The following is a 10,594-nucleotide window of genomic DNA, read 5'->3' on the forward strand; positions in this document are numbered from 1 at the left end:
GTTCTGAATTCCATTAGAACACATCATATCACTGCATAATATTTCAGCTTGGCTTAGCTTCTTATAATTCAATATGGAGGGACCAAACATAATGAAAAACATTTTAAAATAGTAATGAGTACCAAAGTATGACCACCTAAGAGACTAAAGGAATATCAACACGGGTAATGGTTTGGCAATTTCTGGCTTGTTATATACAAAGTATTATACTGAAAGCACTGAAGAAATGATTAAAAATGCATGTGGAAGTATTTCTCCAGAACAATTTGGGGTAGTACACTTCAATTTTAATTTTCATTCACTTTTTACTAGTTAGTACAAAGTGTTTTGATCATATTCATTGCTCTCCCACAACTCTTCCCAGGCCCAGACTCTCTACTTACTAACCTAACTTTGCGTCCTGTTTTGTTTTGTTTTCTGTTTATACCATTCAAGGCCAACATGTGGTGCCCAGATATTCTAGAATATGTGATCTTCCACTGGAGAATGGTCAGTGTACTCTCAGAAAAACAACAACAACAACAACAACAAGAAAAAAACTGTCTTTTCTTCTCCCAGCAGCTAACGACTGCCAAATAGCTCCATGGTTAGGGGTAGGATTGTATGCCCAATGCCTGTTGCAGGAAACATTTAAAACATGACTGGCAAGCTTCCCACACTACTGCCCGTCACCAGCAACTCTGCCCAGTGGGGCTGACCGGCCATGCACTGGAAGGAATGGCTGATCTGTTATTATCTCATGGAGACTCTGAGTCAGAGCTCCAAAATCTCTCCACCCAGCTGGCTAGGTTCCTACAGCAGCCCCGTGCTTTAGTACCCGCCCCCCCATGGCCTTGGTGGTGCACATCGGGCAAACCCATGCTTTGCCGCCAAACCTTTCTCTCTGGAACCCAGATGAGTCACCTCGAGAAGAAAAACACCACATAAACTTAGTTCAGAAGCACCAGTAACTCAATCGCTGGGCACAACAACTAAAATCCTAATTTTGTAAGACTTATTAAATCTAAATCCTCCAGTAGCGAATCCTGACGATCTGCCATTGAAACCAGGAGACACTCTTGGCTACATCTTGGCCTCACACTAGCCCTATCCAAAAAGGCTCTAACTAGCGCCTGCTTCCTCTCTTCCTCTGTCCAACCCAGAAGTCCCTCCTCCTTGCTCAATGATTGGCTACTTTATTCATTAGGGGATTGGTTCACAAGAATTCACCTGAGTACATGACTCACTCCTTGTCTGCAGCCCCTCCTAGGAGAGCAGAATTAGCATCAAAATACAAACAGCACTAGGCCCATCCACAACAAATACCTTTCTCCATGCTGTGTGATTTAGACTTAGTCTCAGGCATAGTGTCAGAATCACCGTGAGTTCACATGTGCAGTTCTTGTGTTCTGTCCAAAAGACACCATTTGCTTGTAGCTATCTACTGCCTTTCAACTTTATACTCTTTCCAAGCCCCTCTTCTGAAGTGACCCCTAAACCTTGGAAGTAGTGGGGATAAGAGATATATATTCACTTTAGGGCTGAGAATTCTTCAGTCTCTTATTCTCTGTACCTTGACAAGTTGTGGGTCTCTGCATAAATCACCATTCACTGTAAACAGAAGCTTCTCAGATGGGGGTTAAAAGATACATCAATTTCTGATCCAGTGGCAAGTCACTAGGAGTCAGTTTAACCATGTGTGCATTTACCAGCATATTAAATACAACTGCTTTACTCTTTTGAGAAGCCAGGCATTGTGGATTTTTTTTGGCCATAGTACTGGGTTTTGTATATTACTACAAGTGTGTGAGTATATATAAATGTACATGTATACATACATGTAAAACACTCATTTTGGATTGGGGGGGGGGAGAAGTCTTGCTATGTAGCTATAGCTGGCATTGAACTCATGACCCTGATGCATCGGCTTCCCAAGTCTGGTGGTTTGAATATACTTGACCCTGGAAGTGGCGCTATTAGGAAATGTGGCCTTGTTGGAGTAGGTGTGGCCTTGTTGGAAGAAGTGTGGCCTTGTTGGAGGAAGTGTGTCACTTTGGAGGTGGACTTTGGGACCCTTCTCCTAGCTGTCTGGGAGACAGACGTTTCCTGACTGAAGTCAGATGAAAATGCAGAGCACTCAGCTCCTTCTACAGCACCTCATCTACCTGCATGTCGCCATGCTTCCTGCCATAATGCTAATGGGCTGAACTTCTGAAATTATAAGACAGTCCCAATTAAATGTTGTCCCTTATAAGAGTTGTCTGGTAATTCCATTGTGTAGATATACCACATTTTTTTATCCATTCTTCAGTTGAGGAACATCTGAGTTGTTTCCAGTTTCTATTATGAATAAAGCTGCTATGAACAGAGTTGAGCAAATGTCTTTGTGGGATGGTGGAACAACTTTTGGATATATGCCCAGGAATGGTATAGCTAAGTCTTGAGGTAGAAATATTCCCAGTTTTCTTAGAAACTGCCAAATTGATTTCCAAAGTGGTTGTACAAGTTTGCACTTCCACCAGCAATGAAAGAGTACTTTAGCTATTAAAAACAAAGGCATCATGAATTTTGTAGGCAAATGGATTGAACTTGAGGATATCATCCTGAGAAAGGTAACCCAGTCCCAAGAGGACATGCACAATATGTACTCACTTATAAGTGGATATTAGCCATAAAGTACAGGATACCCATGATATCCTCCACAGACCCAAAGAAGCTAAACAGGAGGGAAGGCACAAGCTAGGATGGCTGACTCTTACCTAGAAGAGGGAATAAAATACTTGTAAGAGACAGATGAAAGGAAGAAGCTGGGAGGGAGAGGGGATGGGAGAGTCAGGATTAGGTATGGGGACATTAGAGATGGCTAGATGGCCATGAAAATGAATGGAAATCTGAAACTGATGAGGGTGTTAAGGTGGAAGCTTCTTCAGGATGAGACAGCGCCCTGGGAAAAGGGAGGCACCCAAGAATTAATGGGGGTGATTTTAGCTGTGACTCACTACATTAGCGATATAGAACCTGAAGAGGCCACCTCCTGTAGCCAAGGCAGGATCCCCAGTAAAGCAATAGAGACACCAACGCACCCACAAAACTTTCAAGCCAAAATTTATCCTGTCTACAAGAAATACAGGCACAGGGGATAGAACAGAGACTGAAAGAATGGCCAACAAAAACCAGCCCAACTTGAGACCCATTCCATGGGCAACACCAATTCTTAACACTATTAATGGTATTGTTACACTTATAGAAAGGATCATGTCCTCTGAAAGACTCCACCTAGGAACTGACTCAGATAGATACAGACACCCACAGCCAAACAATGAATGGAGCTGGGGGACTCTTATGAAAGAATAGGAGGAAGGATTGAGGTCCCCAAAGGGAATAGGAACTCCACAGGAAGATGAAGCAAAAGTCTATCCTGCTCCTTTGCTAAATAGACAGGCTTTCAGATTCATATTCACATTCATTAAACTACTGGTACTCTCAGATTTCAACAGAGACACTTTCTTCTGTGGGGCAACAATAATGAAAAGATTTTTAACTGATTAAAGTCCTAAGAATAAATAACTATTTGGCGATCTCCTTGATAAGACACATATCAGTCCTGCTAATTCCCATAGGAAACCACAAAAGAGAGGGATGAAAGACTTGTCAGAGCTTGAGAAACAATAACAGCTTTGGAAAACTTCCTGATATGTCATGGTCATTGCAATCATGAGCACACAGCTGCTATAGCTGCTGTACAAGGTTGGGACTTTTAGCAGTTCATCATAGATTATGAAATGTGCTTTTGAGGTCCCACTCCTAGTAGAGGAGCTTTTGGCATTTAATGGTTGTCAGAGATTGTGTCATTGTCTTCAATGTTGTGACCACTGGTAATGTAAGTATGTCCCAATAATATAATTCTGTACCTATGTTCATACAAACAGTTGTAACTAAACAAAATGAGAATCAGTTGAGGGGAAATGGGGGGGCTTCAAAGGGAATGTGAGGGAATTGAGCATAAATGTTTCATCTCTAGCTGAGAGGATACTGGTAATTAATAGCTTCTAGAAAAAGAAGAATTTGTCTTCTCTACAGATATAATATAAAGTACTACTACCTGGTAGCACTAGTAGTAGGCCTAACTATCTATTCGTAGATCTAACGTGTTCCAGTGGATGGCTACACACCCAACAGTATATAAGTCATGCTAACTGTACTTAAAGGAAATTAGAGAAGGAAATGGAGGATAAATAATACATTGTGTACACACACACACACGAAATTATCAAAAATATGTGTTTGTGGATGTAAGAACACATTTTCACCTTCCAGTCTGGGCCAAAGCCCTGAGCAGACCTTGGGCACGAACTCTGCACCCAGTCCCACAACACGCAGAGGAAACTCCAATCCCAGGTGCTCTAACACTCCAAGGATCATAGGATCAGAGGTGAGGAGGACACAACATCTGTCCCAACCCCAACAGGAGTATCTGGGACCAGGGGGATCCAGGGACACAGGAATCCTGCACAACCAGTGGCACCAGTTCCTTCCAGTCTGAGCCTGAGCCCTGAGCAGACCTTGGGCCGGAACTCTACAGCCAGTCCCACAACACCCAGAGGAGGCTCCACTCCCAGGCGCTTGAACAGACCCAGGATTCCAGGATCCCAGGGTCTTTCTCACACCTGAATCTCAGAGTCCCAGAGGCAGCTTTACTCCCAAGAGCTCTGACACACCCAGGATCTCAGGATAACAGAGTCCCAAGATCACAGGGACAGCTGGGCTCTGAGGAGTTCTAACACAACCAGGATCACAGGAAGGACAGGCTCCAGTCAAATATAGTGAGGACAGGTACCACTAGTGAGAACCACATGGCAGGAGGCAAGCAACAGAAACCAAGGTTACTTGGCATCACCAGAACCCAATTCTCCCAACATAGCAAGTTCTTGATACACCATCACACAGGAAAAGCAAGATTCAAATCTAAAATCACTTCTCACGATGATGTAGAGGACTTTAAGGACATAAATAACTCCCTTCAAGAAATATAGGAGAATTCAGGTAAAACAGCTAGAAGCCCTTTTAAAGAGGAAACATAAAATTCCCTTAAAGAATTACAGGACAACACAATCAAAGAGGCAAAGGAAATGAACAAAACCATTCAGGATCTAAAATTGGAAATAGAAACAATAAAGAAATCACAAAGTGGGCTGGAGAGATGGCTCAGCGGTTAAGAGCACTGACTGCTCTTCCAAAGGTCCTGAGTTCAAATCCCAGCAACCACATGGGAGATCTGACACCCTGTTCTGGTGTGTCTGAAGACAGCAACAGTGTGTACTTAAATATAATAATAAAATAAATCTTTAAAAAAAAAAAAGAAATCACAAAGGGAGACAACCCTGGGATTAGAAAAACTAGGAAAGAGATCAGGAGTCATAGATGCAAGCATCACCAACAGGATACAAGAGATAGAAGTGAGAATCTCGGGTGCAGAAGATACCATAGAAAACATTGACACAAAAGTAAATAAAAAAAAAACAATAACAACAACAACAAAAACAAAAGGCAAAAAGCTCCAAACCCAAAACATCCAGGAAATCCAGGACACAATGAGAAGACCAACCTAAGGATAATAGGTATAGAAGAGAGTGAAGATTCCAAACTTAAAGTGCTATTTAATATCCTCAACAAAATTATAAAAGAAAACTTCCCTAACCTAAAGGAAGAGATGCCCATGAATATACAAGAAGCCCACAGAACTCCAAATAGACAGAACCAGAAAATAAATTCCTCTCATCACATAATAATCAAAACACCAAATGCACTAAACAAAGAAAGAATATTAAAAGCAGTAAGGGGAAAAGGTCAAGTAACATATAAAGACAGGCCTATCAGAATTACACCAGACTTCTCACCAGAGACTATGAAAGCTAGAAGATCCTGGACAGATCTCATACAGACGCTAAGAGAACACAAATGCCAGCCCAGGCATACTATACCCAGCAAAACTCTCAATTACCATAGATGGAGAAAACAATATATTCCATGACAAAAACAAATTTACATAGTATCTTTCCACAAATCCAGCCCTACAAAGGATAATAGATGGAAAACGCCTACACAAGGAGGGAAACTTGTTGCGCCCACCTCGTCCGGCAAGGAAAACGCAACACGGTCGGATTCTTCTCAACAGCTTTATTGCAGGAAAGCCTCGATGCTACGGGAACCCCGGGAACCCAGGGAGGACTCCTTATATACACCCCAACACAGGGAAAAGCTTTGTGTCCTCCTGGGATTGGTCAGTCTGCCGGCACCTTAATTTGCATGCACCCACCCAGGAGGGGTTGGGGCCAGATTCGGGCTAGCTAGTGCCTGCGCAGTGGTGTTGTTTACAGGGAGACCAGCGCCGTCTTTTAGGCATCGGCTGTCTACAGAAACTAAACCCTAGAAAAAGCAAGAAAATAGTCTTCTTTCAACAAACCCAAAAGAAGATAGCCACACAAATATAATTCTACCTCTAACAACAAAAATAACAGGAATTAACAATTACTTTTCCTTAATATCTCTTAACATCAATAGACTCAACTCCCCAATAAAAAGACATAGACTAACAGACTGAATACATAATCAGGACGCAACATTTTGCTGCATATAGGAAACTCACCTCAGTGACAAAGACAGGCACTACCTCAGAGTAAAAGGTTGGAAAATAATTTTCCAAGCAAATAGTCCCAAGAAACAAGCTGGGGTAGCCATTCGAATATCGAACAAAATCAACTCAATAGAAACAGTTGTATAAAAGTTGGGGTCATAGACAGGTGCACTTAACACTTAAAATTAGCAGAATGCATAGAAACAAACACTTATCTAGGACTAACTGGCTATTCTGGGTCTTTTGTTGTTTCATATCAAATTGAGGATTTTCTTTCTATTTATGTGCAGAATGAGATGAGGATGTTGATTGTGATTTCATTGAATGAGTAAATTATTTTGGTAGGAAGGTCTTTTTCACAATGTTAATTCTACCAAGCTATACGCTTGGGAGGTCTTCAAATTCTAGTATGTTTCTTAATCTCTTCATACATTTAAAGTTTTCATTGTAGAGGTTTTTACCTCTTTTGTTATGTATATTCTAAATATTTTATTTTATTTGAGAAACTGGGAAGAAGAGTGTGCCCATGATCTCTTTTCCAGCATGCTTGTTACTCACATGCATTAAGACTGGTAAATTTTATAAGTCAGTTATGTATCATCTACAATTTTCCTAGTCAATTTTTGGGACTATTGGGTATAAGATAATAATCTTCAATTGGAAATAAAATAAAATGCCAGGTAATAGTGGCACATGCCTTTAACCCCAACACTTGGGAGGCAGAGGCAGAAGGATTTCTGAGTTTGAGGCCAGTCTGGTCTACAGAGTGAGTTCCAGGACATCCAGGGCTACACAGAGAAACCCTGCCTTGAACCACCCCGCGCCCCGGAAAAACAGAAGAACAAAAAACAGAACAAAACAAAAAAGCCAAAACAAAACAAACAAAAAAGAAATTTTTAAAAATGTGTGTGTTTTATGAATGTGGAATGTTCAGATGTGAATGTGAACATTGATGCAGGTGCATGGGCACATTTATGTGGAGACCAGAGGCTGACATTGAGTTTCTTTCTCTATTACTCATTATCTCATTTATGATGTATGTGTGTGGTGTTTGTAAAGCTTCCTTTTGCAGTTAACACAGAGATCCATAACTGGTTGCAGTACAGAGAATAAGCACTCCAGAGTGCTCACTCTAAATGGGCCATCTGTATCACCCTTCTCCTTTCAAGGCTCGGGGAAGGACTATTGCGAAAGAGGAAGAAGAAAGAATGTTAAGTGCCATAGGCAGTGAATGACTTACAGAGAAACCATTTCCCAATACAAAAGGGCAATCACACATATGAATCCAAAGAAGTTGTGATAACCTGCAAAAGACTTTGTAAGCTCAAGCTAAACAAAATCCCAGCACAGAAGGGACAACAGAGTGCAAATGTCCCATTTCTAGCTGAGAGGATACTGGTGATTAATAGCTTCCAGAAAAAGAAGAATTCATTTTCTCTACAGATGTAATATAGAATACTATTACCTAGTAGTACTAGTAGTAGGCCTATCCAGTAGTAGGTCTAACATGTTCCAGGGATGGCTACACACACAACAGTATATAAGTAGTGCCAATTGGACTTGATGAGTCTGAAGAAAATGAGGACACAAAGTTGGATAGGTATGAAATGGGGATAGAAGGAATCTGGAAGGAGTGGGAGGAAGGGACAGAATGGGATTACAGAACAGGGTATAAAATTCTCAGATAATTAATTTAAAAAAAAACCCTAATGATATAAAATTAAAATCCAGTCACTTGTTTTTCCTATCTAAAATTTCTATCATATCAAATGTCAGTCACCTGTACTCTGTTTTAAGCTCTCTTTATCTTCTGGTGTCTGAAGCCAGTACTGATAGGTCATAAAGATTGCTAAATATTTACTTTGCTTAGTAAACATGTGAGAGTCTTCACAGGAAATGCTACAGTACTGTTCTTTCTATTGGAAAATGTTGGTGACAATTTCCCCTTTAGTGAAAGAGAGAGTCAGACCAGTGTCTGTCCAACTCACAGCTCAGGTCTGCCCCTCCAGACGTCAGTTACTAGAGTGCTTTGACTCCAGAGCTGAGCCACATTCTTGACCTTCCTGCAAGGTTGGCATTTTATATTTCATATGCTTCTGCATTTCTCGGAAGCATTGATCATACTTCTTTTGTAAGCAAGTAGTTTTCATTTTATGACAGAAATGTTAACTATAAATACAATTTCTCATGCAAAGAGTAATATATGATAATGGATTGCCTAAAGTAGGCAGAATTAGACCAAGTTCTTTGGCTCTGGCTCTTTATAGTAATTGTCTTAAACCACATTATATATGTTACAGAGAGAGAGAGAGAGAGAGAGAGAGAGAGAGAGAGAGAGAGAGAGATGTAGATGTAGATGTAAATGTAGAGAGATAGGGATATTTATAGAGATAGAGATAGAGACAGAGATAGAGGTGAAAAAAGGTAATTATTTACCCCAGAGAGGTCATTGAAGACCAAATAAGGAAAAGAGTCCTGGACCTACATATAAGGTTCCATGAGTTCTACTGCTTGCTGCACTGCCATGAAGACCTGAGTTCTAGCCTCTAGCAGCTAAGAAAAACAATAACAACAACATCAACAAAACATGTATTATTGCTCTCCATTCCTAACTCCAGAGTTGAAGATGAAGGCAAGATCAGAGGTGCTTGGTGGCCACCCTAAACATCAAACAGTGGGCTACAGGTTCAATGAGAACCGTGTATCAAGGGAGTCAGGTGAAGAGTGGAAGAAGATACGAAATCCTTGCTGGCTTCTGCACATTCATAATGGATATGTACACTGACAACCACAAGTGAGCGCACACACACACATATCACACACATCACACACAAAAATAATTCAAAGAAAAATTTCCACCCATGTCTAATTTAGTGAACCAGTAGGCTTATTGGCTCACTAGTGTGTTCCTGTCACAATGAAAGTGCTTATAAATGTTCAACAGCCTTAATCATCAGGGAAATGCAAATCAAAACAACCTTGAGATTCCACCTCACACCAGTCAGAATGGCTAAGATCAAAAATTCAGGTGACAGCAGATGCTGGAGAGGATGTGGAGAAAAAGGAACACTCCTCCACTGCAGGTGGGATTGCAAGCTGGTACAACCACTCTGGAAGTCAGTCTGAAGGTTCCTCAGAAAATTGGACCTAATACTACCAGAAGATCCAGCAATACCTTTCCTGGGTATAGACACAGAAGATGTTCCAACTGGTAATAAGAACACATCCTCCACTATGTTCATAGCAGCCTTATTTATAATAGCCAGAAGCTGGAAAGAACCCAGATGCCCCTCAACAGAGGAATGGATACAGAAAATGTGATATATTTACACAATGGAGTACTATTAAAAACAATGGATTTATGAAATTCTTGGAAAATGGATGTATCTGGAGGATATCATCCTTCGTGAGGTAACCCAATCACAAAAGAAGTCATTAGATATGCACTCACTGATAAGTGGACATTAGCCCAGAAACATAAAACACCCAAAATACGATTTGCAAAACACAAGAAAATCAAGAAGAGGGAAGACCAATGGGTGGATACTTCATTCCTCCTTAGAATAGGGAACAAAATACCCATGAAAGGAGTTACAGAGACAACGTTTGGAGCTAAGTCGAAAGGATGGACTATCCAGAGACTACCCCACCCAGGGATCCATCCCATAATCACCCACTAAACCCAGACACTATTGCATATGCCAAAAAGATTTTGCTGAAGGGACCCTGTTATAGCTGTCTCGTATGAGGCTATGCCAGTGCATAGCAAATACAGAAGTGGATGCTCACAGTCATCTATAAGGTGGAACACAGGGCCCCCAATGGAGAAGCTAGAGAAAGCACCCAATGAGCTGCAGGAGTCTACAACCCTATAGATGGAGCAACAATACGAACTAACCAGTACCCTCAGAGCTCATATCTCTAGCTGCATATATAGCAGAAGATGGCCTAGTCGGCCATCACTGGGAAGAGAGGCCCCTT

The sequence above is a fragment of the Mus caroli genome, chromosome 16 (assembly GCF_900094665.2).
Source record: "Mus caroli chromosome 16, CAROLI_EIJ_v1.1, whole genome shotgun sequence".
In the NCBI taxonomy this organism is placed as follows: domain Eukaryota; kingdom Metazoa; phylum Chordata; class Mammalia; order Rodentia; family Muridae; genus Mus; species Mus caroli.